This window comes from Balaenoptera ricei, chromosome 1, assembly GCF_028023285.1.
Source record: "Balaenoptera ricei isolate mBalRic1 chromosome 1, mBalRic1.hap2, whole genome shotgun sequence".
NCBI lineage: Eukaryota > Metazoa > Chordata > Mammalia > Artiodactyla > Balaenopteridae > Balaenoptera > Balaenoptera ricei.
This window is the reverse complement of record NC_082639.1, coordinates 118,219,953-118,245,891: the sequence shown is the minus strand read 5'-3', so window position 1 is coordinate 118,245,891 and position 25,939 is coordinate 118,219,953. Positions and strand designations below refer to the sequence as shown.

Genomic DNA, 25,939 nt, shown 5'->3' with positions numbered 1-25,939 from the left:
CGGTGCCCTGCACCTCCAGCCCAAGCCCTGCCAGGCAACCTCCACCCTCCCTCCCCGGCCAAACCTTTTGGCCGCACTGGCGCGCGCCCACTCGAGGCCTTCGACGTCCCGTGTCTTCCTTTTCGGACGCTTGCCTCAGCCCCAAACACGAGTGGCCGGGGCCGCGCCTCTCCCCGCCGTGGCCGTGGCCACGAGCAAACGCCCCCGCCTGTGTTTGCACTCTCCAGCAGCACTGCTTTTCCCCCACGGCGACAGCGGTGGCAGCGCCGACGGCGACGGCGGTGTCACACGCGGTGCCTTCTAACAAAGCCGGATCCCCTGTGGAAAGGAGCACCGGTGGGCAGACGGGTGCTTCGCACCACCGCAGCAGGTTTCCTGAACGCCCTTGCCGGTGCCGTGGGGGTGGCTGACAGTGTGGGATGAAGGTGTTTGTGGCCGTGGTCGGTGGCCACCCCACGCGGGTTAGGGAACGGAGCAGAACGACCCCATGGAGAGAGGGCGGCGGTGGGCCCGCGTGCTGGGAGGTGCGAGGAAGGGCCTGGGGTGTCTGGGTGGAGCGCGGGCAGGAGCGGGAGGTGTTGGGCTGGCCGGGGACCTGGCCCGGGAGAGCGGCTGGCCACTCAGGCAGGGGCTCAGCAGAAGCTTGGGGTGGTGGCAGCACCTGGCCCGGCACGTGTGTACGGGTGGGTCAGATCAGGGGGCGGGGTGGGCCTGGAGTAGGAGTGCGTCTGAGGAGCACTGGCGGAAGTGAGACTTCCGGGCAGGACATGTGACAGTCGGGCCTGGGATACAAGGGGAAGGTGGCGGGGAGAGGGGTCCGAGCCTGCAGGCTGGGGGGAAGGGCGGGGTGTGTGAGTGGGCTGTGGGGCGAGGAAGATGGTGGGAGAGGACCCCTTCGCGGTGGGGTGGCGGGTGAGCGCGCCAGACTGGTGTGCTGTGCGGCAAGGTGGTCAGGCTAACCAGTGGGTTGGGACTGGGGGCGGTGGGTCGGAGGCAGGCAAGAGAACAACAGAAACGGAGCGCGCCACAGGGGCTAGGCGGGGTCCGAATGGGGTGGGGGCATTCTACTGCCCCAGAGACGTACATCGCCTCTCATCGGGAGAAACCATCCGGTCTCAGGTGTGTGTGGCGGCGGGGGTGGGGGGAGGAGGGGTTGAGGTTGAAAGAGGCCAAAGGAGAGGTCCCCTATGATCCAGCAATCCCACTCCTGGGTACGTACCCGGAAATGACGAAACAAGAGTGCAAAAAGGCACAAGCACCTCCATGTTCACGGCGGCACTATTTGCAGCAGCCAAGACACGGGAAAAAACCCAAGCGCCCACCAGCGGGTCGCTAGTACAAGAAGAGGTGGTATATAGGTACTATGGGATATTACTCAGCCATTAATAAGAAAGAATGAAATGTTGCCATTTGCCGCAACAAGAATGCTCCCAGGGAATATTACACTTAGTGAAGTAGGTCCGACAGAGAAGCACAAAGATATGTGGAATCTAAAAAGTACTACCAATGAATCTATGTGCAAAACAGAAACAGACTCACAGACCTAGAAAACACAGTGATGGTTACCCGAGTTAAAAAGGAGGGGTGGAGGGATAAATTAGGAGCTCGATGAACAGATACACAGTAGTTCATATAAAGGAGATAAGCAACAAGGATTTCCAGAATAACACAGGGAGTGATAGTCAATATCCTGCAATAACCTGTAATGGAAATCACTCTGAAACGATATTAGACATGGAAAACAGTATCCCCTTTGCTGTACACCTGAAACTAACTCAATATTGCTAATCAACTCTTCTTCTTCAACCACAAGTACTAGTACTTGTAAGTAAGTAAGTAAGTAAGTAAGTAAGTAAATAAAAACAACGAACAAAATAAACAGGAGGAACATGAGCCATCAGAGATGATCCAGCAATCCCCGTCGTGCGTACACATCCGCCAAAGAGAAAAACTGTTGTTTGAGGAGATCCACGCACCCCCGTGTTCGTAGCAGCACTGTGTGCCGCAGCCAAGACATAGAAAAAACCCATGTGCCCATCAACAGTTGGCTGACAGAAAAAGATGCGGTATATATGTACTGTGGAATATTACTCAGCCATTTCAGAAAATGAAATATTGCCACTTGCCACAATAAGGATGGTCCTAGAGAATATTACGCTTAGTGAAGTTAAGTCTGACAGAGAAGCACAAAGATACGTGGAATCTAAAACACAATAGAAAAGAATGTGTGTGCAAAAGCGAAACAGACTCACAGACATAGAAAACACACTGATGGTTCCCCGAGGAGAAAGGGAGGGGTGGAGACATAAATTAGGAGCTGCGATGAACAGATACACCGTACTTCATATAAAAGACATAAGCAGCAAGGATTTCCAGAATAACACAGGGAATGACGTTCAATATCCTGTAGTAAACTGTAATGGAAAGCAATCTGAAACAATATTAGACATGGAAGACAGTATCCGCTTTGCTGTGCACCTGAAACTAACTCAATATTGTTAATCAACTTTTCCTCCAAAATTACAGCTACTAGTTCTTATAAGTAAATGAATAAATAAATATTAAATGCATAAATAAAAACAACACACTAAATGAATAGGTGAAATATGAGCTCTCATATGATCCAGCAATCCCCATCGTGGGTGCACATCGGCAAAGGAGAGAAACTGTCATTTGAAGAGATCCATGCACCCCCATGTTCACAGCAGCACTACGGGCCACAGCCAAGACATGGACAAAACCCAAGTGCCCACCAACCGATGGCTGGCACAGGACGACGTGGTACGTATGTACTGTGGAATATTACTCAGCCATACAAAAGAGTGAGATATTGCCATTTGCACCAGTAAGGATGGACCTAGAGTATATTACACTTCACGACGTAAGTCAGGCAGAGAAGCACAAAGATATGTGGCATCTAAACCGTACTACAAACGAATGTATGTGCCAAAGAGAAACAGACCCACAGACATAGAAAACACACTGTTCGTTACCCAAGGGGAAAGTGTAGGGCAGGGAAAAACCCGGAGCTGCGATTAACAGAGAGGAAATACTATACATAAAGCACAGAAGCAACAAGGATTTACTGTACAGCACAGGGAACTGTATTCATATGTCGTGATAACGTATAATGGAAAATAACCTGGAAAAGGACATATAACTGAATCACTTGGCTGTACACCTGAAAGTCACACAGTATTGTAAATCAACCGTACTGCTACGAAAAGGAGAAGACGACGAAGGGGAAAAAAAGGAGGGCAACGGGACAGAGGCAAGGGCAGGATCCTTGACAACGTAGGATTTGGAAAGGATCGGGGAAAAAGTGGGGAGATAGGGGGTGGGACGGGGGTGTCTGTGGGAGTAGGGTGGAGGCCGAGGTGGTGGTGCCGGTGGTGCTGTCCCGAGGGCTGACGCTGTTGGTGGGAGCAGAGGTTCAGGGGAGGGGGTGGTGTTTGTCGTGCTGATGGTGGTGGTGGCAGTAGTGGTGGAGGAGCGGGCCGGTGTTGGAAACGTATTTCTGTCGAGGGTCAGAACATGAATCTAGAGTGCAGTCTGCGATGATAGTGTGGACTTCTTTTGAACTCCTCGTGCAAGTGAACGCTTTGGGGACTCTCCAGGAAAGTGGGATGTGTCACTCCCAGAGGTGGCAACTTCCTTGCTCCTGGTTGTGCAAACATAGTATAACTTTCGAAGTGCGGGCAGAGTGAGGCAGAGAGCTTGGAAACGTGGCGAAAGGTGAAGAGGTTGGGCTGTGCGGGTGCCAGTGTGGGGTGTTCGTTACAGTGAAAAGCGTGACACAAGCGGGGTCGGGGTAAGGACGAGAACAAGGACAAGGAAGGGGTCTGGGCGTAAGAGTGGCTGAGCCCGCAAGGTGTCAGGTCGCGGAGGCCTGGCTCCCGGGTGTGTGTGGGGTGGGGGCGTCTGCGTGGGAAGGACAGGGGCCGGAAGGTGCGGTGGTGAGCGAGCTGTTGCAGGACCGGTGCCTTGAGTGTGGCAGCGGGGAAGCCCAGCTCCGCTGTGGGGCTGCGGGAACCAAAAGGGGACGCTGGGGCTGCATGGGCCGGGAATCGAACCCGGGCCTCCCGCGTGGCAGGCGAGAATTCTACCACTGAACCACCCATGCACCGATGGCCGCCGGCCCCCGGCGCTGCCCCAGCGGCGCTCGCCGCCAACCGCCGGACCCTGGTCACTGCTCGCCCCGTGGGCATGTGCTCCGTTTGAGCAGGAGGCCGACGGGCCACCTGAATGAGAGGCTCCGGGCACGCTGGCGACCCCAGGGCGCGAGGCGGTCGGAAGCACCGAGGGACGGAGGGACGCAGGCGTGCTCGGCCCGTCCTGCGCTTTCTCTGCCGTCCACGGCCGCCGCGAGACTGTCGGTGTCGCCAGAGGAAGCCAGGAGCCGAAGCGGCCTGGCCCGCGCCCGAATCCCAGTCAGGGCAGGCGAGGCGTGGCCGCTGCGGCTGAGCGCCGACGTTCCTCTCAGCAGCCGCCCCCCCCCACCCCCCGCCCCGACGCACAGTCCCTCTGGCGGCTGGCTTTCTTGCTGGTGCGGGGCGTGCGAGGGCGGGCGGGGGCAGGGATCGGAGCTCGGGGCTGTGCAGGGACCGCGAGCGTGGGAGATGGACACCGGGCACCGCCGCCGCCGTCGCCGAGCGGCGCTCAGGCCACAAGACCAAAGGTGTCTGAGCCTCGCTTCTGCGCTCTGGCCCACCCCTCTCCCGCGGGGTCCCGCTCTGCTGCGTTGGTTGTGAGGAGAAGCACTTTGGCAGACTGGCTGCTGGCTCGCGGACAGCCCGGTGAGGGAGGGAGCGCGCCAGGGTGTGGTTGGGTCCGGCCGGAGCAGCGGCTTCCCCGAGGGACTTGCGCTGTGGCGCCGAGGTGGGTGGCCCGGGCTGGGGGCCGGACGTCTGTGGTGGGTGACAGGGCATCCAGGGCTTCCGCTCACTACTCACTGGAGCACCGTTCCCGGGAGCGACTCCTGCGCCAGGCCCCGTGCAGGGAGGGCCCCCTGTTGGCTGGCCAGCAGGAGGCTGGGCTGCACGCGGCCCGGCAGGCAGGCAGGCAGGCAGGCAGGCAGGTGTGGTCCGGCCAAGGTCCCAAGGCGAAAAAGCACCGAGGGCACGCACCACAGGCCGGCAAGACGGTGTGGCTGTGGAGGGAATGGAATGGGCAGGCGGGCCTTTGGGGCTGGCGGGAAGGACAGGATGTTGGAAAGAGGGAGAGCTGCTGGTGGCGGAAGTGGAAGAAAGGCTGTGAGAGCGAGCCCGCTGTTCACCAGGCCGAAGTCGGAGGGCGGGCCAGGCGTGGAGGGCTTTCCACACGCGGCCGTTCTGCGTGTGGCGGTGGGGGCGGGGTGGAGCGTGGGAGTGGGAGTGGGAGGGAGGGACGAAGGCAGGCAGGCAGGCAGGAAAACCAGCAGCAGCAGCAGCAGCCGCAAGCAGGTGAGGAAAGATGGGCTGCGAAGGACCGAAGGTTTTTCTGGCGCGGGTGCAGGTAGGAGGGGGCTTAGGAGCTGGCGGGGAGGGCGTTTGTCCGGAAAGCCAGTCGCCGGAGGGTTCCTAGTGCGCCGTTTCTGCCAGGCCCGCGGCCGTGGCTGAGAAGGTCCCGCGTCTGAGAGGCGGGGATGTCCGGGCCGGAGTTTGGAGAGGCCGCAAGAGTGCAAGGCGCGAACGGACTGGAAGGCCGTAAAGCGCTGCCATAGGGCCGGGTGCGTTTGTCGGGCGGGCCAAAAGGCCGGCTTGTCAGGAGTGGGATTCGAACCCACGCCTCCAGGGGAGACTGCGACCTGAACGCAGCGCCTTAGACCGCTCGGCCATCCTGACGGCGGGCCTGGGCGTGCGCGTGGCCGCTCGGCTGGCTGGGACCCGACGCGACGCGAACCCCGGTGCCCTTGGCGGGACGCGGTGCTCCGCGCCAGGCGCGCGGCCGTCTGGGTGAGCGACGGAGCGGGCGCGCGGCGGCCGACGGGGAGCACGGCCAGACGACGCGCCTGGCTGCGCCGCGGTGGCGCCCTCGCCCAGCCCTGGCCCCGGACGCAGCCGGGCCGCGTCGGGCCAGCCCCCTGCCGCCGGCCCCCACCCGCGCGTCTCCTCGCCGGCCACGGCCCGGCGCGCGCCCACCCCCTCCTCGCAGCCTTGCTTTGCGTCTCGGGCCCCCTCCACCCGGCGCGATCCCCGCGTCGGAGGCAATAGGCAGCGCGCACTCGGAGTCTGCAGGGCCACGCGGGTCCGGGTCCCTGTCGGGGTCGGGGGCTGCCGCTTTGGAGGACGCGGGTGGTGTGGCATTGGGTCGGGTCGGGCACGTGCCGGGCGCCCGTGGTGGGCAGGGGGCCGGAGGGCAGGGGGAGGCGTCGGCAGGCAGCCCGAGAGCGGCCGGGCGCGGGGGCGGTGGCCGCCGTCCTCGTTAGTATAGTGGTGAGTATCCCCGCCTGTCACGCGGGAGACCGGGGTTCGATTCCCCGACGGGGAGGCAAACACGCCCTCTTTTGGCGGCTGGCGCCGCTCTCTGTCCTGCCGCCTGGCTCCCAAGGGCCCTTCTTCTCCTCCCTCCGCCCTCCGCCCTCCAGCGAGGCGCAGGGCGCCAGCGCGTGCCCAGCCTGCCCACCCTCGCCCCCCTCCAGCCGCCCAGCCCTTCCTCCTCGCCGGGCGCTCAGTCGCCAGGGCCGAGCGAGGGCCTCCTCTGGACCCTACAAGCGCCCGATGACGTTGCGGCCCGCCCAAAGTGGCTGTCTCAGTGGGCTCCTTGCGTCGCGACGCACAGCTGCGCAGCTGTGCACGGCGGCATAGGTGCACAGCTGCCGGGACGGGTGGGAGGCGGATGAGTGGCGTGCCCTGTCGGTGCGGGAAGTGGCCTGGCCCAGCGCCCGGTGGAGAAGGGCTTTGGCGAGCCGGGGTCTGGAAGACGCGTGCCCCGGGGGCGGGGGCGGGCCGCGGCGTGGAGCGGAGGGGCCCTGGAGCAGCAAGGCAGCGAGAGCGCCCCCTTGAGGCGGTCGGGCCGGTGGCCTAGGGCAGCTTCGTAGGGCTGGCGCGGGTGGGGCGCGGGGGGGGGGGCCTTGGTGGCGCCTGTGACGTCACAGAGCTGCCGGCCGGCGGGGCGTCGGGGCAGGGCTGTTCCAAGCGGCGGCGGCGGCGGCGGCGGCGGCTGAGGAGGAGGAGGAGGAGGACGGGGAAGAGAAAGGGGAGTAGGAGGAGGAAGAGAAGGAGGAGGAGTCGGAAGAGAAGGAGGAGGAGGAGGAGGAGGAGAAGGCGGCGGCGACGAGAGTGCGCTCGGGCGAGCCCGGTGCCGGCGTCTCGGGCCGGCCCGGGCTGTGCAGCGTTGGTGGTATAGTGGTGAGCATAGCTGCCTTCCAAGCAGTTGACCCGGGTTCGATTCCCGGCCAACGCAGCGGGCTGCCCTTTTACCGAGCTCCACGGGCGGCCGGCCGGGGGCCTGTGAGGGAGAGCTGGGAGCAGGGAGCCAGCTGGCCCCAGCGGCTTTTCTTGTGTGTGCGAGAAGCAGGCGCGCAGTGTTCTGAGGGCGCTGCAAGCAGGAAGGACGGTAGGACACGTGGATTGCCAGGGGCGGCGCGTGGCTGGACTTGGAAAGGCCGGGTCTTGGCGCCACGGTGGCGCCGAGCGGGTGCTATGGGTCCAGCAGGAGCAGTGGTAGAGCCTGACGCTCCCTGGTGGTCTAGTGGTTAGGATTCGGCGCTCTCACCGCCGCGGCCCGGGTTCGATTCCCGGTCAGGGAAGCCTTTCTTCTTCCTCTCTACCTCCCACCGTCCACATCCCACTTTTAGGCCGCGCTTGCTCCGCGGCCTCGGCGCCCCGACAAGAGCCGCCCGGTGCCCTGCACCTCCAGCCCAAGCCCTGCCAGGCAACCTCCACCCTCCCTCCCCGGCCAAACCTTTTGGCCGCACTGGCGCGCGCCCACTCGAGGCCTTCGACGTCCCGTGTCTTCCTTTTCGGACGCTTGCCTCAGCCCCAAACACGAGTGGCCGGGGCCGCGCCTCTCCCCGCCGTGGCCGTGGCCACGAGCAAACGCCCCCGCCTGTGTTTGCACTCTCCAGCAGCACTGCTTTTCCCCCACGGCGACAGCGGTGGCAGCGCCGACGGCGACGGCGGTGTCACACGCGGTGCCTTCTAACAAAGCCGGATCCCCTGTGGAAAGGAGCACCGGTGGGCAGACGGGTGCTTCGCACCACCGCAGCAGGTTTCCTGAACGCCCTTGCCGGTGCCGTGGGGGTGGCTGACAGTGTGGGATGAAGGTGTTTGTGGCCGTGGTCGGTGGCCACCCCACGCGGGTTAGGGAACGGAGCAGAACGACCCCATGGAGAGAGGGCGGCGGTGGGCCCGCGTGCTGGGAGGTGCGAGGAAGGGCCTGGGGTGTCTGGGTGGAGCGCGGGCAGGAGCGGGAGGTGTTGGGCTGGCCGGGGACCTGGCCCGGGAGAGCGGCTGGCCACTCAGGCAGGGGCTCAGCAGAAGCTTGGGGTGGTGGCAGCACCTGGCCCGGCACGTGTGTACGGGTGGGTCAGATCAGGGGGCGGGGTGGGCCTGGAGTAGGAGTGCGTCTGAGGAGCACTGGCGGAAGTGAGACTTCTGGGCAGGACATGTGACAGTCGGGCCTGGGATACAAGGGGAAGGTGGCGGGGAGAGGGGTCCGAGCCTGCAGGCTGGGGGGAAGGGCGGGGTGTGTGAGTGGGCTGTGGGGCGAGGAAGATGGTAGGAGAGGACCCCTTCGCGGTGGGGTGGAGGGTGAGCGCGCCAGACTGGTGTGCTGTGCGGCAAGGTGGTCAGGCTAACCAGTGGGTTGGGACTGGGGGCGGTGGGTCGGAGGCAGGCAAGAGAACAACAGAAACGGAGCGCGCCACAGGGGCTAGGCGGGGTCCGAATGGGGTGGGGGCATTCTACTGCCCCAGAGACGTACATCGCCTCTCATCGGGAGAAACCATCCGGTCTCAGGTGTGTGTGGCGGCGGGGGTGGGGGGAGGAGGGGTTGAGGTTGAAAGAGGCCAAAGGAGAGGTCCCCTATGATCCAGCAATCCCACTCCTGGGTACGTACCCGGAAATGACGAAACAAGAGTGCAAAAAGGCACAAGCACCTCCATGTTCACGGCGGCACTATTTGCAGCAGCCAAGACACGGGAAAAAACCCAAGCGCCCACCAGCGGGTCGCTAGTACAAGAAGAGGTGGTATATAGGTACTATGGGATATTACTCAGCCATTAATAAGAAAGAATGAAATGTTGCCATTTGCCGCAACAAGAATGCTCCCAGGGAATATTACACTTAGTGAAGTAGGTCCGACAGAGAAGCACAAAGATATGTGGAATCTAAAAAGTACTACCAATGAATCTATGTGCAAAACAGAAACAGACTCACAGACCTAGAAAACACAGTGATGGTTACCCGAGTTAAAAAGGAGGGGTGGAGGGATAAATTAGGAGCTCGATGAACAGATACACAGTAGTTCATATAAAGGAGATAAGCAACAAGGATTTCCAGAATAACACAGGGAGTGATAGTCAATATCCTGCAATAACCTGTAATGGAAATCACTCTGAAACGATATTAGACATGGAAAACAGTATCCCCTTTGCTGTACACCTGAAACTAACTCAATATTGCTAATCAACTCTTCTTCTTCAACCACAAGTACTAGTACTTGTAAGTAAGTAAGTAAGTAAGTAAGTAAGTAAATAAAAACAACGAACAAAATAAACAGGAGGAACATGAGCCATCAGAGATGATCCAGCAATCCCCGTCGTGGGTACACATCCGCCAAAGAGAAAAACTGTTGTTTGAGGAGATCCACGCACCCCCGTGTTCGTAGCAGCACTGTGTGCCGCAGCCAAGACATAGAAAAAACCCATGTGCCCATCAACAGTTGGCTGACAGAAAAAGATGCGGTATATATGTACTGTGGAATATTACTCAGCCATTTCAGAAAATGAAATATTGCCACTTGCCACAATAAGGATGGTCCTAGAGAATATTACGCTTAGTGAAGTTAAGTCTGACAGAGAAGCACAAAGATACGTGGAATCTAAAACACAATAGAAAAGAATGTGTGTGCAAAAGCGAAACAGACTCACAGACATAGAAAACACACTGATGGTTCCCCGAGGAGAAAGGGAGGGGTGGAGACATAAATTAGGAGCTGCGATGAACAGATACACCGTACTTCATATAAAAGACATAAGCAGCAAGGATTTCCAGAATAACACAGGGAATGACGTTCAATATCCTGTAGTAAACTGTAATGGAAAGCAATCTGAAACAATATTAGACATGGAAGACAGTATCCGCTTTGCTGTGCACCTGAAACTAACTCAATATTGTTAATCAACTTTTCCTCCAAAATTACAGCTACTAGTTCTTATAAGTAAATGAATAAATAAATATTAAATGCATAAATAAAAACAACACACTAAATAAATAGGTGAAATATGAGCTCTCATATGATCCAGCAATCCCCATCGTGGGTGCACATCGGCAAAGGAGAGAAACTGTCATTTGAAGAGATCCATGCACCCCCATGTTCACAGCAGCACTACGGGCCACAGCCAAGACATGGACAAAACCCAAGTGCCCACCAACCGATGGCTGGCACAGGACGACGTGGTACGTATGTACTGTGGAATATTACTCAGCCATACAAAAGAGTGAGATATTGCCATTTGCACCAGTAAGGATGGACCTAGAGTATATTACACTTCACGACGTAAGTCAGGCAGAGAAGCACAAAGATATGTGGCATCTAAACCGTACTACAAACGAATGTATGTGCCAAAGAGAAACAGACCCACAGACATAGAAAACACACTGTTCGTTACCCAAGGGGAAAGTGTAGGGCAGGGAAAAACCCGGAGCTGCGATTAACAGAGAGGAAATACTATACATAAAGCACAGAAGCAACAAGGATTTACTGTACAGCACAGGGAACTGTATTCATATGTCGTGATAACGTATAATGGAAAATAACCTGGAAAAGGACATATAACTGAATCACTTGGCTGTACACCTGAAAGTCACACAGTATTGTAAATCAACCGTACTGCTACGAAAAGGAGAAGACGACGAAGGGGGAAAAAAGGAGGGCAACGGGACAGAGGCAAGGGCAGGATCCTTGACAACGTAGGATTTGGAAAGGATCGGGGAAAAAGTGGGGAGATAGGGGGTGGGACGGGGGTGTCTGTGGGAGTAGGGTGGAGGCCGAGGTGGTGGTGCCGGTGGTGCTGTCCCGAGGGCTGACGCTGTTGGTGGGAGCAGAGGTTCAGGGGAGGGGGTGGTGTTTGTCGTGCTGATGGTGGTGGTGGCAGTAGTGGTGGAGGAGCGGGCCGGTGTTGGAAACGTATTTCTGTCGAGGGTCAGAACATGAATCTAGAGTGCAGTCTGCGATGATAGTGTGGACTTCTTTTGAACTCCTCGTGCAAGTGAACGCTTTGGGGACTCTCCAGGAAAGTGGGATGTGTCACTCCCAGAGGTGGCAACTTCCTTGCTCCTGGTTGTGCAAACATAGTATAACTTTCGAAGTGCGGGCAGAGTGAGGCAGAGAGCTTGGAAACGTGGCGAAAGGTGAAGAGGTTGGGCTGTGCGGGTGCCAGTGTGGGGTGTTCGTTACAGTGAAAAGCGTGACACAAGCGGGGTCGGGGTAAGGACGAGAACAAGGACAAGGAAGGGGTCTGGGCGTAAGAGTGGCTGAGCCCGCAAGGTGTCAGGTCGCGGAGGCCTGGCTCCCGGGTGTGTGTGGGGTGGGGGCGTCTGCGTGGGAAGGACAGGGGCCGGAAGGTGCGGTGGTGAGCGAGCTGTTGCAGGACCGGTGCCTTGAGTGTGGCAGCGGGGAAGCCCAGCTCCGCTGTGGGGCTGCGGGAACCAAAAGGGGACGCTGGGGCTGCATGGGCCGGGAATCGAACCCGGGCCTCCCGCGTGGCAGGCGAGAATTCTACCACTGAACCACCCATGCACCGATGGCCGCCGGCCCCCGGCGCTGCCCCAGCGGCGCTCGCCGCCAACCGCCGGACCCTGGTCACTGCTCGCCCCGTGGGCATGTGCTCCGTTTGAGCAGGAGGCCGACGGGCCACCTGAATGAGAGGCTCCGGGCACGCTGGCGACCCCAGGGCGCGAGGCGGTCGGAAGCACCGAGGGACGGAGGGACGCAGGCGTGCTCGGCCCGTCCTGCGCTTTCTCTGCCGTCCACGGCCGCCGCGAGACTGTCGGTGTCGCCAGAGGAAGCCAGGAGCCGAAGCGGCCTGGCCCGCGCCCGAATCCCAGTCAGGGCAGGCGAGGCGTGGCCGCTGCGGCTGAGCGCCGACGTTCCTCTCAGCAGCCGCCCCCCCCCCACCCCCCGCCCCGACGCACAGTCCCTCTGGCGGCTGGCTTTCTTGCTGGTGCGGGGCGTGCGAGGGCGGGCGGGGGCAGGGATCGGAGCTCGGGGCTGTGCAGGGACCGCGAGCGTGGGAGATGGACACCGGGCACCGCCGCCGCCGTCGCCGAGCGGCGCTCAGGCCACAAGACCAAAGGTGTCTGAGCCTCGCTTCTGCGCTCTGGCCCACCCCTCTCCCGCGGGGTCCCGCTCTGCTGCGTTGGTTGTGAGGAGAAGCACTTTGGCAGACTGGCTGCTGGCTCGCGGACAGCCCGGTGAGGGAGGGAGCGCGCCAGGGTGTGGTTGGGTCCGGCCGGAGCAGCGGCTTCCCCGAGGGACTTGCGCTGTGGCGCCGAGGTGGGTGGCCCGGGCTGGGGGCCGGACGTCTGTGGTGGGTGACAGGGCATCCAGGGCTTCCGCTCACTACTCACTGGAGCACCGTTCCCGGGAGCGACTCCTGCGCCAGGCCCCGTGCAGGGAGGGCCCCCTGTTGGCTGGCCAGCAGGAGGCTGGGCTGCACGCGGCCCGGCAGGCAGGCAGGCAGGCAGGCAGGCAGGTGTGGTCCGGCCAAGGTCCCAAGGCGAAAAAGCACCGAGGGCACGCACCACAGGCCGGCAAGACGGTGTGGCTGTGGAGGGAATGGAATGGGCAGGCGGGCCTTTGGGGCTGGCGGGAAGGACAGGATGTTGGAAAGAGGGAGAGCTGCTGGTGGCGGAAGTGGAAGAAAGGCTGTGAGAGCGAGCCCGCTGTTCACCAGGCCGAAGTCGGAGGGCGGGCCAGGCGTGGAGGGCTTTCCACACGCGGCCGTTCTGCGTGTGGCGGTGGGGGCGGGGTGGAGCGTGGGAGTGGGAGTGGGAGGGAGGGACGAAGGCAGGCAGGCAGGCAGGAAAACCAGCAGCAGCAGCAGCAGCCGCAAGCAGGTGAGGAAAGATGGGCTGCGAAGGACCGAAGGTTTTTCTGGCGCGGGTGCAGGTAGGAGGGGGCTTAGGAGCTGGCGGGGAGGGCGTTTGTCCGGAAAGCCAGTCGCCGGAGGGTTCCTAGTGCGCCGTTTCTGCCAGGCCCGCGGCCGTGGCTGAGAAGGTCCCGCGTCTGAGAGGCGGGGATGTCCGGGCCGGAGTTTGGAGAGGCCGCAAGAGTGCAAGGCGCGAACGGACTGGAAGGCCGTAAAGCGCTGCCATAGGGCCGGGTGCGTTTGTCGGGCGGGCCAAAAGGCCGGCTTGTCAGGAGTGGGATTCGAACCCACGCCTCCAGGGGAGACTGCGACCTGAACGCAGCGCCTTAGACCGCTCGGCCATCCTGACGGCGGGCCTGGGCGTGCGCGTGGCCGCTCGGCTGGCTGGGACCCGACGCGACGCGAACCCCGGTGCCCTTGGCGGGACGCGGTGCTCCGCGCCAGGCGCGCGGCCGTCTGGGTGAGCGACGGAGCGGGCGCGCGGCGGCCGACGGGGAGCACGGCCAGACGACGCGCCTGGCTGCGCCGCGGTGGCGCCCTCGCCCAGCCCTGGCCCCGGACGCAGCCGGGCCGCGTCGGGCCAGCCCCCTGCCGCCGGCCCCCACCCGCGCGTCTCCTCGCCGGCCACGGCCCGGCGCGCGCCCACCCCCTCCTCGCAGCCTTGCTTTGCGTCTCGGGCCCCCTCCACCCGGCGCGATCCCCGCGTCGGAGGCAATAGGCAGCGCGCACTCGGAGTCTGCAGGGCCACGCGGGTCCGGGTCCCTGTCGGGGTCGGGGGCTGCCGCTTTGGAGGACGCGGGTGGTGTGGCATTGGGTCGGGTCGGGCACGTGCCGGGCGCCCGTGGTGGGCAGGGGGCCGGAGGGCAGGGGGAGGCGTCGGCAGGCAGCCCGAGAGCGGCCGGGCGCGGGGGCGGTGGCCGCCGTCCTCGTTAGTATAGTGGTGAGTATCCCCGCCTGTCACGCGGGAGACCGGGGTTCGATTCCCCGACGGGGAGGCAAACACGCCCTCTTTTGGCGGCTGGCGCCGCTCTCTGTCCTGCCGCCTGGCTCCCAAGGGCCCTTCTTCTCCTCCCTCCGCCCTCCGCCCTCCAGCGAGGCGCAGGGCGCCAGCGCGTGCCCAGCCTGCCCACCCTCGCCCCCCTCCAGCCGCCCAGCCCTTCCTCCTCGCCGGGCGCTCAGTCGCCAGGGCCGAGCGAGGGCCTCCTCTGGACCCTACAAGCGCCCGATGACGTTGCGGCCCGCCCAAAGTGGCTGTCTCAGTGGGCTCCTTGCGTCGCGACGCACAGCTGCGCAGCTGTGCACGGCGGCATAGGTGCACAGCTGCCGGGACGGGTGGGAGGCGGATGAGTGGCGTGCCCTGTCGGTGCGGGAAGTGGCCTGGCCCAGCGCCCGGTGGAGAAGGGCTTTGGCGAGCCGGGGTCTGGAAGACGCGTGCCCCGGGGGCGGGGGCGGGCCGCGGCGTGGAGCGGAGGGGCCCTGGAGCAGCAAGGCAGCGAGAGCGCCCCCTTGAGGCGGTCGGGCCGGTGGCCTAGGGCAGCTTCGTAGGGCTGGCGCGGGTGGGGCGCGGGGGGGGGGGCCTTGGTGGCGCCTGTGACGTCACAGAGCTGCCGGCCGGCGGGGCGTCGGGGCAGGGCTGTTCCAAGCGGCGGCGGCGGCGGCGGCGGCGGCTGAGGAGGAGGAGGAGGAGGACGGGGAAGAGAAAGGGGAGTAGGAGGAGGAAGAGAAGGAGGAGGAGTCGGAAGAGAAGGAGGAGGAGGAGGAGGAGGAGAAGGCGGCGGCGACGAGAGTGCGCTCGGGCGAGCCCGGTGCCGGCGTCTCGGGCCGGCCCGGGCTGTGCAGCGTTGGTGGTATAGTGGTGAGCATAGCTGCCTTCCAAGCAGTTGACCCGGGTTCGATTCCCGGCCAACGCAGCGGGCTGCCCTTTTACCGAGCTCCACGGGCGGCCGGCCGGGGGCCTGTGAGGGAGAGCTGGGAGCAGGGAGCCAGCTGGCCCCAGCGGCTTTTCTTGTGTGTGCGAGAAGCAGGCGCGCAGTGTTCTGAGGGCGCTGCAAGCAGGAAGGACGGTAGGACACGTGGATTGCCAGGGGCGGCGCGTGGCTGGACTTGGAAAGGCCGGGTCTTGGCGCCACGGTGGCGCCGAGCGGGTGCTATGGGTCCAGCAGGAGCAGTGGTAGAGCCTGACGCTCCCTGGTGGTCTAGTGGTTAGGATTCGGCGCTCTCACCGCCGCGGCCCGGGTTCGATTCCCGGTCAGGGAAGCCTTTCTTCTTCCTCTCTACCTCCCACCGTCCACATCCCACTTTTAGGCCGCGCTTGCTCCGCGGCCTCGGCGCCCCGACAAGAGCCGCCCGGTGCCCTGCACCTCCAGCCCAAGCCCTGCCAGGCAACCTCCACCCTCCCTCCCCGGCCAAACCTTTTGGCCGCACTGGCGCGCGCCCACTCGAGGCCTTCGACGTCCCGTGTCTTCCTTTTCGGACGCTTGCCTCAGCCCCAAACACGAGTGGCCGGGGCCGCGCCTCTCCCCGCCGTGGCCGTGGCCACGAGCAAACGCCCCCGCCTGTGTTTGCACTCTCCAGCAGCACTGCTTTTCCCCCACGGCGACAGCGGTGGCAGCGCCGACGGCGACGGCGGTGTCACACGCGGTGCCTTCTAACAAAGCCGGATCCCCTGTGGAAAGGAGCACCGGTGGGCAGACGGGTGCTTCGCACCACCGCAGCAGGTTTCCTGAACGCCCTTGCCGGTGCCGTGGGGGTGGCTGACAGTGTGGGATGAAGGTGTTTGTGGCCGTGGTCGGTGGCCACCCCACGCGGGTTAGGGAACGGAGCAGAACGACCCCATGGAGAGAGGGCGGCGGTGGGCCCGCGTGCTGGGAGGTGCGAGGAAGGGCCTGGGGTGTCTGGGTGGAGCGCGGGCAGGAGCGGGAGGTGTTGGGCTGGCCGGGGACCTGGCCCGGGAGAGCGGCTGGCCACTCAGGCAGGGGCTCAGCAGAAGCTTGGGGTGGTGGCAGCACCTGGCCCGGCACGTGTGTACGGGTGGGTCAGATCAGGGGGCGGGGTGGGCCTGGAGTAGGAGTGCGTCTGAGGAGCACTGGCGGAAGTGAGACTTCCGGGCAGGACATGTGACAGTCGGGCCTGGGATACAAGGGGAAGGTGGCGGGGAGAGGGGTCCGAGCCTGCAGGCTGGGGGGAAGGGCGGGGTGTGTGAGTGGGCTGTGGGGCGAGGAAGATGGTGGGAGAGGACCCCTTCGCGGTGGGGTGGCGGGTGAGCGCGCCAGACTGGTGTGCTGTGCGGCAAGGTGGTCAGGCTAACCAGTGGGTTGGGACTGGGGGCGGTGGGTCGGAGGCAGGCAAGAGAACAACAGAAACGGAGCGCGCCACAGGGGCTAGGCGGGGTCCGAATGGGGTGGGGGCATTCTACTGCCCCAGAGACGTACATCGCCTCTCATCGGGAGAAACCATCCGGTCTCAGGTGTGTGTGGCGGCGGGGGTGGGGGGAGGAGGGGTTGAGGTTGAAAGAGGCCAAAGGAGAGGTCCCCTATGATCCAGCAATCCCACTCCTGGGTACGTACCCGGAAATGACGAAACAAGAGTGCAAAAAGGCACAAGCACCTCCATGTTCACGGCGGCACTATTTGCAGCAGCCAAGACACGGGAAAAAACCCAAGCGCCCACCAGCGGGTCGCTAGTACAAGAAGAGGTGGTATATAGGTACTATGGGATATTACTCAGCCATTAATAAGAAAGAATGAAATGTTGCCATTTGCCGCAACAAGAATGCTCCCAGGGAATATTACACTTAGTGAAGTAGGTCCGACAGAGAAGCACAAAGATATGTGGAATCTAAAAAGTACTACCAATGAATCTATGTGCAAAACAGAAACAGACTCACAGACCTAGAAAACACAGTGATGGTTACCCGAGTTAAAAAGGAGGGGTGGAGGGATAAATTAGGAGCTCGATGAACAGATACACAGTAGTTCATATAAAGGAGATAAGCAACAAGGATTTCCAGAATAACACAGGGAGTGATAGTCAATATCCTGCAATAACCTGTAATGGAAATCACTCTGAAACGATATTAGACATGGAAAACAGTATCCCCTTTGCTGTACACCTGAAACTAACTCAATATTGCTAATCAACTCTTCTTCTTCAACCACAAGTACTAGTACTTGTAAGTAAGTAAGTAAGTAAGTAAGTAAGTAAATAAAAACAACGAACAAAATAAACAGGAGGAACATGAGCCATCAGAGATGATCCAGCAATCCCCGTCGTGGGTACACATCCGCCAAAGAGAAAAACTGTTGTTTGAGGAGATCCACGCACCCCCGTGTTCGTAGCAGCACTGTGTGCCGCAGCCAAGACATAGAAAAAACCCATGTGCCCATCAACAGTTGGCTGACAGAAAAAGATGCGGTATATATGTACTGTGGAATATTACTCAGCCATTTCAGAAAATGAAATATTGCCACTTGCCACAATAAGGATGGTCCTAGAGAATATTACGCTTAGTGAAGTTAAGTCTGACAGAGAAGCACAAAGATACGTGGAATCTAAAACACAATAGAAAAGAATGTGTGTGCAAAAGCGAAACAGACTCACAGACATAGAAAACACACTGATGGTTCCCCGAGGAGAAAGGGAGGGGTGGAGACATAAATTAGGAGCTGCGATGAACAGATACACCGTACTTCATATAAAAGACATAAGCAGCAAGGATTTCCAGAATAACACAGGGAATGACGTTCAATATCCTGTAGTAAACTGTAATGGAAAGCAATCTGAAACAATATTAGACATGGAAGACAGTATCCGCTTTGCTGTGCACCTGAAACTAACTCAATATTGTTAATCAACTTTTCCTCCAAAATTACAGCTACTAGTTCTTATAAGTAAATGAATAAATAAATATTAAATGCATAAATAAAAACAACACACTAAATAAATAGGTGAAATATGAGCTCTCATATGATCCAGCAATCCCCATCGTGGGTGCACATCGGCAAAGGAGAGAAACTGTCATTTGAAGAGATCCATGCACCCCCATGTTCACAGCAGCACTACGGGCCACAGCCAAGACATGGACAAAACCCAAGTGCCCACCAACCGATGGCTGGCACAGGACGACGTGGTACGTATGTACTGTGGAATATTACTCAGCCATACAAAAGAGTGAGATATTGCCATTTGCACCAGTAAGGATGGACCTAGAGTATATTACACTTCACGACGTAAGTCAGGCAGAGAAGCACAAAGATATGTGGCATCTAAACCGTACTACAAACGAATGTATGTGCCAAAGAGAAACAGACCCACAGACATAGAAAACACACTGTTCGTTACCCAAGGGGAAAGTGTAGGGCAGGGAAAAACCCGGAGCTGCGATTAACAGAGAGGAAATACTATACATAAAGCACAGAAGCAACAAGGATTTACTGTACAGCACAGGGAACTGTATTCATATGTCGTGATAACGTATAATGGAAAATAACCTGGAAAAGGACATATAACTGAATCACTTGGCTGTACACCTGAAAGTCACACAGTATTGTAAATCAACCGTACTGCTACGAAAAGGAGAAGACGACGAAGGGGGAAAAAAGGAGGGCAACGGGACAGAGGCAAGGGCAGGATCCTTGACAACGTAGGATTTGGAAAGGATCGGGGAAAAAGTGGGGAGATAGGGGGTGGGACGGGGGTGTCTGTGGGAGTAGGGTGGAGGCCGAGGTGGTGGTGCCGGTGGTGCTGTCCCGAGGGCTGACGCTGTTGGTGGGAGCAGAGGTTCAGGGGAGGGGGTGGTGTTTGTCGTGCTGATGGTGGTGGTGGCAGTAGTGGTGGAGGAGCGGGCCGGTGTTGGAAACGTATTTCTGTCGAGGGTCAGAACATGAATCTAGAGTGCAGTCTGCGATGATAGTGTGGACTTCTTTTGAACTCCTCGTGCAAGTGAACGCTTTGGGGACTCTCCAGGAAAGTGGGATGTGTCACTCCCAGAGGTGGCAACTTCCTTGCTCCTGGTTGTGCAAACATAGTATAACTTTCGAAGTGCGGGCAGAGTGAGGCAGAGAGCTTGGAAACGTGGCGAAAGGTGAAGAGGTTGGGCTGTGCGGGTGCCAGTGTGGGGTGTTCGTTACAGTGAAAAGCGTGACACAAGCGGGGTCGGGGTAAGGACGAGAACAAGGACAAGGAAGGGGTCTGGGCGTAAGAGTGGCTGAGCCCGCAAGGTGTCAGGTCGCGGAGGCCTGGCTCCCGGGTGTGTGTGGGGTGGGGGCGTCTGCGTGGGAAGGACAGGGGCCGGAAGGTGCGGTGGTGAGCGAGCTGTTGCAGGACCGGTGCCTTGAGTGTGGCAGCGGGGAAGCCCAGCTCCGCTGTGGGGCTGCGGGAACCAAAAGGGGACGCTGGGGCTGCATGGGCCGGGAATCGAACCCGGGCCTCCCGCGTGGCAGGCGAGAATTCTACCACTGAACCACCCATGCACCGATGGCCGCCGGCCCCCGGCGCTGCCCCAGCGGCGCTCGCCGCCAACCGCCGGACCCTGGTCACTGCTCGCCCCGTGGGCATGTGCTCCGTTTGAGCAGGAGGCCGACGGGCCACCTGAATGAGAGGCTCCGGGCACGCTGGCGACCCCAGGGCGCGAGGCGGTCGGAAGCACCGAGGGACGGAGGGACGCAGGCGTGCTCGGCCCGTCCTGCGCTTTCTCTGCCGTCCACGGCCGCCGCGAGACTGTCGGTGTCGCCAGAGGAAGCCAGGAGCCGAAGCGGCCTGGCCCGCGCCCGAATCCCAGTCAGGGCAGGCGAGGCGTGGCCGCTGCGGCTGAGCGCCGACGTTCCTCTCAGCAGCCGCCCCCCCCCCACCCCCCGCCCCGACGCACAGTCCCTCTGGCGGCTGGCTTTCTTGCTGGTGCGGGGCGTGCGAGGGCGGGCGGGGGCAGGGATCGGAGCTCGGGGCTGTGCAGGGACCGCGAGCGTGGGAGATGGACACCGGGCACCGCCGCCGCCGTCGCCGAGCGGCGCTCAGGCCACAAGACCAAAGGTGTCTGAGCCTCGCTTCTGCGCTCTGGCCCACCCCTCTCCCGCGGGGTCCCGCTCTGCTGCGTTGGTTGTGAGGAGAAGCACTTTGGCAGACTGGCTGCTGGCTCGCGGACAGCCCGGTGAGGGAGGGAGCGCGCCAGGGTGTGGTTGGGTCCGGCCGGAGCAGCGGCTTCCCCGAGGGACTTGCGCTGTGGCGCCGAGGTGGGTGGCCCGGGCTGGGGGCCGGACGTCTGTGGTGGGTGACAGGGCATCCAGGGCTTCCGCTCACTACTCACTGGAGCACCGTTCCCGGGAGCGACTCCTGCGCCAGGCCCCGTGCAGGGAGGGCCCCCTGTTGGCTGGCCAGCAGGAGGCTGGGCTGCACGCGGCCCGGCAGGCAGGCAGGCAGGCAGGCAGGCAGGTGTGGTCCGGCCAAGGTCCCAAGGCGAAAAAGCACCGAGGGCACGCACCACAGGCCGGCAAGACGGTGTGGCTGTGGAGGGAATGGAATGGGCAGGCGGGCCTTTGGGGCTGGCGGGAAGGACAGGATGTTGGAAAGAGGGAGAGCTGCTGGTGGCGGAAGTGGAAGAAAGGCTGTGAGAGCGAGCCCGCTGTTCACCAGGCCGAAGTCGGAGGGCGGGCCAGGCGTGGAGGGCTTTCCACACGCGGCCGTTCTGCGTGTGGCGGTGGGGGCGGGGTGGAGCGTGGGAGTGGGAGTGGGAGGGAGGGACGAAGGCAGGCAGGCAGGCAGGCAGGCAGGCAGGCAGGAAAACCAGCAGCAGCAGCAGCAGCCGCAAGCAGGTGAGGAAAGATGGGCTGCGAAGGACCGAAGGTTTTTCTGGCGCGGGTGCAGGTAGGAGGGGGCTTAGGAGCTGGCGGGGAGGGCGTTTGTCCGGAAAGCCAGTCGCCGGAGGGTTCCTAGTGCGCCGTTTCTGCCAGGCCCGCGGCCGTGGCTGAGAAGGTCCCGCGTCTGAGAGGCGGGGATGTCCGGGCCGGAGTTTGGAGAGGCCGCAAGAGTGCAAGGCGCGAACGGACTGGAAGGCCGTAAAGCGCTGCCATAGGGCCGGGTGCGTTTGTCGGGCGGGCCAAAAGGCCGGCTTGTCAGGAGTGGGATTCGAACCCACGCCTCCAGGGGAGACTGCGACCTGAACGCAGCGCCTTAGACCGCTCGGCCATCCTGACGGCGGGCCTGGGCGTGCGCGTGGCCGCTCGGCTGGCTGGGACCCGACGCGACGCGAACCCCGGTGCCCTTGGCGGGACGCGGTGCTCCGCGCCAGGCGCGCGGCCGTCTGGGTGAGCGACGGAGCGGGCGCGCGGCGGCCGACGGGGAGCACGGCCAGACGACGCGCCTGGCTGCGCCGCGGTGGCGCCCTCGCCCAGCCCTGGCCCCGGACGCAGCCGGGCCGCGTCGGGCCAGCCCCCTGCCGCCGGCCCCCACCCGCGCGTCTCCTCGCCGGCCACGGCCCGGCGCGCGCCCACCCCCTCCTCGCAGCCTTGCTTTGCGTCTCGGGCCCCCTCCACCCGGCGCGATCCCCGCGTCGGAGGCAATAGGCAGCGCGCACTCGGAGTCTGCAGGGCCACGCGGGTCCGGGTCCCTGTCGGGGTCGGGGGCTGCCGCTTTGGAGGACGCGGGTGGTGTGGCGTTGGGTCGGGTCGGGCACGTGCCGGGCGCCCGTGGTGGGCAGGGGGCCGGAGGGCAGGGGGAGGCGTCGGCAGGCAGCCCGAGAGCGGCCGGGCGCGGGGGCGGTGGCCGCCGTCCTCGTTAGTATAGTGGTGAGTATCCCCGCCTGTCACGCGGGAGACCGGGGTTCGATTCCCCGACGGGGAGGCAAACACGCCCTCTTTTGGCGGCTGGCGCCGCTCTCTGTCCTGCCGCCTGGCTCCCAAGGGCCCTTCTTCTCCTCCCTCCGCCCTCCGCCCTCCAGCGAGGCGCAGGGCGCCAGCGCGTGCCCAGCCTGCCCACCCTCGCCCCCCTCCAGCCGCCCAGCCCTTCCTCCTCGCCGGGCGCTCAGTCGCCAGGGCCGAGCGAGGGCCTCCTCTGGACCCTACAAGCGCCCGATGACGTTGCGGCCCGCCCAAAGTGGCTGTCTCAGTGGGCTCCTTGCGTCGCGACGCACAGCTGCGCAGCTGTGCACGGCGGCATAGGTGCACAGCTGCCGGGACGGGTGGGAGGCGGATGAGTGGCGTGCCCTGTCGGTGCGGGAAGTGGCCTGGCCCAGCGCCCGGTGGAGAAGGGCTTTGGCGAGCCGGGGTCTGGAAGACGCGTGCCCCGGGGGCGGGGGCGGGCCGCGGCGTGGAGCGGAGGGGCCCTGGAGCAGCAAGGCAGCGAGAGCGCCCCCTTGAGGCGGTCGGGCCGGTGGCCTAGGGCAGCTTCGTAGGGCTGGCGCGGGTCGGGCGCGGGGGGGGGGGGCCTTGGTGGCGCCTGTGACGTCACAGAGCTGCCGGCCGGCGGGGCGTCGGGGCAGGGCTGTTCCAAGCGGCGGCGGCGGCGGCGGCGGCGGCTGAGGAGGAGGAGGAGGAGGACGGGGAAGAGAAAGGGGAGTAGGAGGAGGAAGAGAAGGAGGAGGAGTCGGAAGAGAAGGAGGAGGAGGAGGAGGAGGAGAAGGCGGCGGCGACGAGAGTGCGCTCGGGCGAGCCCGGTGCCGGCGTCTCGGGCCGGCCCGGGCTGTGCAGCGTTGGTGGTATAGTGGTGAGCATAGCTGCCTTCCAAGCAGTTGACCCGGGTTCGATTCCCGGCCAACGCAGCGGGCTGCCCTTTTACCGAGCTCCACGGGCGGCCGGCCGGGGGCCTGTGAGGGAGAGCTGGGAGCAGGGAGCCAGCTGGCCCCAGCGGCTTTTCTTGTGTGTGCGAGAAGCAGGCGCGCAGTGTTCTGAGGGCGCTGCAAGCAGGAAGGACGGTAGGACACGTGGATTGCCAGGGGCGGCGCGTGGCTGGACTTGGAAAGGCCGGGTCTTGGCGCCACGGTGGCGCCGAGCGGGTGCTATGGGTCCAGCAGGAGCAGTGGTAGAGCCTGACGCTCCCTGGTGGTCTAGTGGTTAGGATTCGGCGCTCTCACCGCCGCGGCCCGGGTTCGATTCCCGGTCAGGGAAGCCTTTCTTCTTCCTCTCTACCTCCCACCGTCCACATCCCACTTTTAGGCCGCGCTTGCTCCGCGGCCTCGGCGCCCCGACAAGAGCCGCCCGGTGCCCTGCACCTCCAGCCCAAGCCCTGCCAGGCAACCTCCACCCTCCCTCCCCGGCCAAACCTTTTGGCCGCACTGGCGCGCGCCCACTCGAGGCCTTCGACGTCCCGTGTCTTCCTTTTCGGACGCTTGCCTCAGCCCCAAACACGAGTGGCCGGGGCCGCGCCTCTCCCCGCCGTGGCCGTGGCCACGAGCAAACGCCCCCGCCTGTGTTTGCACTCTCCAGCAGCACTGCTTTTCCCCCACGGCGACAGCGGTGGCAGCGCCGACGGCGACGGCGGTGTCACACGCGGTGCCTTCTAACAAAGCCGGATCCCCTGTGGAAAGGAGCACCGGTGGGCAGACGGGTGCTTCGCACCACCGCAGCAGGTTTCCTGAACGCCCTTGCCGGTGCCGTGGGGGTGGCTGACAGTGTGGGATGAAGGTGTTTGTGGCCGTGGTCGGTGGCCACCCCACGCGGGTTAGGGAACGGAGCAGAACGACCCCATGGAGAGAGGGCGGCGGTGGGCCCGCGTGCTGGGAGGTGCGAGGAAGGGCCTGGGGTGTCTGGGTGGAGCGCGGGCAGGAGCGGGAGGTGTTGGGCTGGCCGGGGACCTGGCCCGGGAGAGCGGCTGGCCACTCAGGCAGGGGCTCAGCAGAAGCTTGGGGTGGTGGCAGCACCTGGCCCGGCACGTGTGTACGGGTGGGTCAGATCAGGGGGCGGGGTGGGCCTGGAGTAGGAGTGCGTCTGAGGAGCACTGGCGGAAGTGAGACTTCCGGGCAGGACATGTGACAGTCGGGCCTGGGATACAAGGGGAAGGTGGCGGGGAGAGGGGTCCGAGCCTGCAGGCTGGGGGGAAGGGCGGGGTGTGTGAGTGGGCTGTGGGGCGAGGAAGATGGTGGCAGAGGACCCCTTCGCGGTGGGGTGGCGGGTGAGCGCGCCAGACTGGTGTGCTGTGCGGCAAGGTGGTCAGGCTAACCAGTGGGTTGGGACTGGGGGCGGTGGGTCGGAGGCAGGCAAGAGAACAACAGAAACGGAGCGCGCCACAGGGGCTAGGCGGGGTCCGAATGGGGTGGGGGCATTCTACTGCCCCAGAGACGTACATCGCCTCTCATCGGGAGAAACCATCCGGTCTCAGGTGTGTGTGGCGGCGGGGGTGGGGGGAGGAGGGGTTGAGGTTGAAAGAGGCCAAAGGAGAGGTCCCCTATGATCCAGCAATCCCACTCCTGGGTACGTACCCGGAAATGACGAAACAAGAGTGCAAAAAGGCACAAGCACCTCCATGTTCACGGCGGCACTATTTGCAGCAGCCAAGACACGGGAAAAAACCCAAGCGCCCACCAGCGGGTCGCTAGTACAAGAAGAGGTGGTATATAGGTACTATGGGATATTACTCAGCCATTAATAAGAAAGAATGAAATGTTGCCATTTGCCGCAACAAGAATGCTCCCAGGGAATATTACACTTAGTGAAGTAGGTCCGACAGAGAAGCACAAAGATATGTGGAATCTAAAAAGTACTACCAATGAATCTATGTGCAAAACAGAAACAGACTCACAGACCTAGAAAACACAGTGATGGTTACCCGAGTTAAAAAGGAGGGGTGGAGGGATAAATTAGGAGCTCGATGAACAGATACACAGTAGTTCATATAAAGGAGATAAGCAACAAGGATTTCCAGAATAACACAGGGAGTGATAGTCAATATCCTGCAATAACCTGTAATGGAAATCACTCTGAAACGATATTAGACATGGAAAACAGTATCCCCTTTGCTGTACACCTGAAACTAACTCAATATTGCTAATCAACTCTTCTTCTTCAACCACAAGTACTAGTACTTGTAAGTAAGTAAGTAAGTAAGTAAGTAAATAAAAACAACGAACAAAATAAACAGGAGGAACATGAGCCATCAGAGATGATCCAGCAATCCCCGTCGTGGGTACACATCCGCCAAAGAGAAAAACTGTTGTTTGAGGAGATCCACGCACCCCCGTGTTCGTAGCAGCACTGTGTGCCGCAGCCAAGACATAGAAAAAACCCATGTGCCCATCAACAGTTGGCTGACAGAAAAAGATGCGGTATATATGTACTGTGGAATATTACTCAGCCATTTCAGAAAATGAAATATTGCCACTTGCCACAATAAGGATGGTCCTAGAGAATATTACGCTTAGTGAAGTTAAGTCTGACAGAGAAGCACAAAGATACGTGGAATCTAAAACACAATAGAAAAGAATGTGTGTGCAAAAGCGAAACAGACTCACAGACATAGAAAACACACTGATGGTTCCCCGAGGAGAAAGGGAGGGGTGGAGACATAAATTAGGAGCTGCGATGAACAGATACACCGTACTTCATATAAAAGACATAAGCAGCAAGGATTTCCAGAATAACACAGGGAATGACGTTCAATATCCTGTAGTAAACTGTAATGGAAAGCAATCTGAAACAATATTAGACATGGAAGACAGTATCC

General features: G+C 61.6%; 15 non-coding genes across 15 annotated transcripts; 9 read left to right on the top strand and 6 right to left on the bottom strand.

The window, feature by feature from the left end:
* Nucleotides 1-4,052: 4,052 nt before the first annotated feature.
* TRNAG-GCC (transfer RNA glycine (anticodon GCC)) lies at nt 4,053-4,123 on the bottom strand. The gene has a single exon. It is a non-coding gene; the product is annotated as a tRNA-Gly (tRNA).
* A 1,616-nt stretch (nt 4,124-5,739) lies between these two features.
* On the bottom strand, nt 5,740-5,822 carry TRNAL-CAG (transfer RNA leucine (anticodon CAG)). Its single transcript has one exon. It is a non-coding gene; the product is annotated as a tRNA-Leu (tRNA).
* Nucleotides 5,823-6,396: 574 nt separating this feature from the next.
* Nucleotides 6,397-6,468, top strand: TRNAD-GUC (transfer RNA aspartic acid (anticodon GUC)). Its single transcript has one exon. It is a non-coding gene; the product is annotated as a tRNA-Asp (tRNA).
* Nucleotides 6,469-7,311: 843 nt separating this feature from the next.
* On the top strand, nt 7,312-7,383 carry TRNAG-UCC (transfer RNA glycine (anticodon UCC)). The gene has a single exon. It is a non-coding gene; the product is annotated as a tRNA-Gly (tRNA).
* A 274-nt stretch (nt 7,384-7,657) lies between these two features.
* On the top strand, nt 7,658-7,729 carry TRNAE-CUC (transfer RNA glutamic acid (anticodon CUC)). Its single transcript has one exon. It is a non-coding gene; the product is annotated as a tRNA-Glu (tRNA).
* A 4,143-nt stretch (nt 7,730-11,872) lies between these two features.
* Nucleotides 11,873-11,943, bottom strand: TRNAG-GCC (transfer RNA glycine (anticodon GCC)). Its single transcript has one exon. It is a non-coding gene; the product is annotated as a tRNA-Gly (tRNA).
* A 1,617-nt stretch (nt 11,944-13,560) lies between these two features.
* On the bottom strand, nt 13,561-13,643 carry TRNAL-CAG (transfer RNA leucine (anticodon CAG)). The gene has a single exon. It is a non-coding gene; the product is annotated as a tRNA-Leu (tRNA).
* A 574-nt stretch (nt 13,644-14,217) lies between these two features.
* TRNAD-GUC (transfer RNA aspartic acid (anticodon GUC)) lies at nt 14,218-14,289 on the top strand. The gene has a single exon. It is a non-coding gene; the product is annotated as a tRNA-Asp (tRNA).
* An 843-nt stretch (nt 14,290-15,132) lies between these two features.
* On the top strand, nt 15,133-15,204 carry TRNAG-UCC (transfer RNA glycine (anticodon UCC)). Its single transcript has one exon. It is a non-coding gene; the product is annotated as a tRNA-Gly (tRNA).
* A 274-nt stretch (nt 15,205-15,478) lies between these two features.
* Nucleotides 15,479-15,550, top strand: TRNAE-CUC (transfer RNA glutamic acid (anticodon CUC)). The gene has a single exon. It is a non-coding gene; the product is annotated as a tRNA-Glu (tRNA).
* A 4,143-nt stretch (nt 15,551-19,693) lies between these two features.
* TRNAG-GCC (transfer RNA glycine (anticodon GCC)) lies at nt 19,694-19,764 on the bottom strand. Its single transcript has one exon. It is a non-coding gene; the product is annotated as a tRNA-Gly (tRNA).
* Nucleotides 19,765-21,397: 1,633 nt separating this feature from the next.
* TRNAL-CAG (transfer RNA leucine (anticodon CAG)) lies at nt 21,398-21,480 on the bottom strand. The gene has a single exon. It is a non-coding gene; the product is annotated as a tRNA-Leu (tRNA).
* A 574-nt stretch (nt 21,481-22,054) lies between these two features.
* Nucleotides 22,055-22,126, top strand: TRNAD-GUC (transfer RNA aspartic acid (anticodon GUC)). Its single transcript has one exon. It is a non-coding gene; the product is annotated as a tRNA-Asp (tRNA).
* Nucleotides 22,127-22,970: 844 nt separating this feature from the next.
* On the top strand, nt 22,971-23,042 carry TRNAG-UCC (transfer RNA glycine (anticodon UCC)). The gene has a single exon. It is a non-coding gene; the product is annotated as a tRNA-Gly (tRNA).
* Nucleotides 23,043-23,316: 274 nt separating this feature from the next.
* Nucleotides 23,317-23,388, top strand: TRNAE-CUC (transfer RNA glutamic acid (anticodon CUC)). Its single transcript has one exon. It is a non-coding gene; the product is annotated as a tRNA-Glu (tRNA).
* Nucleotides 23,389-25,939: the final 2,551 nt, after the last annotated feature.